This window comes from Eriocheir sinensis, chromosome 37 (genome assembly GCF_024679095.1).
Source record: "Eriocheir sinensis breed Jianghai 21 chromosome 37, ASM2467909v1, whole genome shotgun sequence".
In the NCBI taxonomy this organism is placed as follows: Eukaryota; Metazoa; Arthropoda; class Malacostraca; order Decapoda; family Varunidae; genus Eriocheir; species Eriocheir sinensis.
The window spans coordinates 300,536-303,887 of record NC_066545.1 but is presented as its reverse complement, the minus strand read 5'-3'; positions in this window follow the sequence as shown (position 1 = coordinate 303,887).

Below are 3,352 nucleotides of genomic sequence, written 5' to 3'. Positions count from 1 at the left end.
TATATATATATATATATATATATATATATATATATATATATATATATATATATATATATATATATATATATATATAACAACAGGACGACGATAGTGATGATCCTGACACAGTGATTGAATGCTCACCAGTTTTAATTTATTCCAGGAGCCCTGTTTTATGTGGAATCCTGGGCTGGAATTCACAAACATACTCACTAACTACGAACTAACATAACTACGCACTACTGATATAGCGCCCGACGTTAGCGTCAGATTCACAAAGCACACTTTCGATGGTAGTTAGAGGCGCGCTAAGTCTGCGAGGCCGCTGATTGGTTATATATATATATATATATATATATATATATATATATATATATATATATATATATATATATATATATATATATATATATATATATATATATATATATTTGGATTGTGGCCATGCCTCCAAAACGACCTAGATACCTATCCAAGGAGGCCCTAGAAAAGTATGTGAACTCTGAGGAGTTCAACAAAACAGTTGACATTACAATAGATACTATAAGTGACGATGGAACTGCTGATGAGAGTGTGTGTGGTGTTGTTCCATCCCCATCCCCTGCAATCCCTATGGCTGGTCCCTCTTTGTCGCCTCCCATACCTTCTACCTCTTGTGCGTCTCCCCAGTTATCAGAGACAGTGATAGAGTGTAACAGTGATCCTAGTGGTGTGAAAGCAGTGATTACACCACAGAAGCACAAACAACAGGACGACGATAGTGATGATCCTGACACAGTGATTGAATGCTCACCAGTTTTGATTTATTCCAGGAGCCCTGTTTTATGTGGAATCCTGGGCTGGAATTCACAAACATACTCACTAACTACGAACTAACATAACTATGCACTACTGATTTAGCGCCCGACGTTAGCGTCAGATTCACAAAGCAAACTTTAGATGGTAGTTAGAGGCGCGCTAAGTCAGCGAGGCCGCTGATTGCTTGATGACGTCATTGGCCTTGCAGCGAATCACAAGGATGTTCACAAAACCGTCAGCCAATCCTAGGGAGGCCCCTCCAGCTGCTGGTTCAAAAGAGCCCATTCTCTTTTCCTATTTTCTTTCTTTTAAAGGCAAACTGTACTAAATCATAATCTGGGAACACTTATTTCGTTGTTTGCTGCACATTTACGTCAAGGTAACTCTGCTGTTCGATGTCTTGTTATCTAAGAACATGCTTAAGGGAAGAAAAAGAAGATAAGGCGGAGATTGAGGCAGGAAGAGAGCAAATTAAAAATAATGTAGCACATATATATACTGAGGCAGACAAGGACGGAAGGAAGGAATGAGGAAAACTTAAGACTGTCTTTCCATATCTGCAGCCCAACTCATGGGCTGCCACCCGACAAAGGTCCATGGTCCCACGGAGGGACAAATGTAGAGATGGATGGATGATCGAATGAATGAGGAGGTAGGAAGATGAAAGAGGAGGGAGGTCTGGCAATCCCCCGGTCGGGTGTTGCCATACCGCCCACACTTATCATATACCTCTCAAAGTGTGTATATCTCATCATTTTATAAAGAAATGGGCTTCCTTTACTCGCAAAGTTATATTTCAAGTTGAAAAATGCGATTTATAAGCATTTATACGTAAATATGATAATATTGTTTGCGTTACCGTCAGCTCCGAGGCAGTAGTTATATTACAAAATATTTAGCGTCACACAGAGCGCGGTAAACGTTTGTAAATCCGCGCGCTAACCCGTGACGTCATCGATTAGTTGGTAGTTATTAGCGCGCGAGCTTTGTGAATCTCGATGTTCTCAAAACTACACACTAAGGACCCAAAATTACGCACTAAGCCTTTGTGGATTCCGCCCCTGGGTTGCAAATCAGACTGTGTGGTCGTATATACCTTTAACTTCATAGTTTAGTTAAAGTTTTTTGTTCAGTTTAATATTTCTATGTCTCAGGACCAGAATAAGTCCGTGTTTTTTTTCAATTAATTAAGGAATTGCATTTATTTTAGTTTAGTTATATTCATTTATAGTCCTAAGGTTTCCAGACATCTTATATTTGTACCTCAGTAACATTTAGTGCGAGTAGATCATGTTTGCATAATATATTTTATTATTTTCCTGCAGTGATGCCAAATGGATTCAGGTCTTCCTTTAATGTTTTGAAAAAGTACGTCTTCCTATCTAAGGTTAAAAAGCATAGCTTTATGGGCAAGAAATTAGAAAAAAAACGAAAAAATAAGCTTAGATTACAAACAGTAGCCAAACACGGCTGTACAATAAACCAATATAACGGAGAGAGAAGACAGAAAGAAAACATCTTTTGTAGATTAGTTAAACCTTTGAAAATATACATTGGAAAATATAATAATCGTGATGATAATAGTGATGACAACAACAATAATAATAAAAATAATAATAATAATAATAATAATAATAATAATAATAATAATAATAATAATAGTAATAATAGTAATAAAAATGAAAAAAAATAACAATAACAATATTAATTGTAATAATAATAGAGGTAATAATAATAATAATAAATATAATAGTAATAATAATAATAATAATAATAATAATAATAATAATAATAATAATAATAATAATAATAGTAATAATAATATATTAGTAATAGTAATAATAATAATAATGCCAATGATGCTGATAATGATAAAGTTGAATACATTGGAAAACTATAATAATTGTTAGTAATTATGATAATAATGAGAACAACAATAGTAATAATGGTAATGATAATGAATAATAAAAACAGTAAATATAATAATACATACACACACACACACACACACAAACACACACACACACACACATAATAATAATAATAATAATAATAATAATAATAATAATAATAATAATAGTTATAGTACTATTATTATTATTATTATTATTATTATTATTTTATTTTATTATTATTATTATTATTATTATTATTATTATTATTATTATTATTATTATTATTATAGGTAATAATATTAATAGTAATAATATAATGTAGTAAGTATAAATATAAAGATTTGCATATACATATGAGCTAGTACAAGGATAACAAATGCTTCTTTAATTTTTCTTTGAACAATCGTAGGTTCGCCGAGAGTTTAATTTGTCTCGGGACATCATTCCATGTTTTGGGTCCTAAATACATTAGTGAGTGTCTGAACAGTGTTAATCTATGGCTAGGAATACGGAATGAGCTTTGGTTACGAGTTGCATAAATATGTTGAGGCTGGGTATTGTAGTTACTTGATTTTATTCGTTTGTACATATAGGATACAGTATTTAATTTTGATAGGTCAGTAAGATTCTGAGTATTTAGTGCTTTAAATATAGGGGGAGTTTCCTCGCAATATTCA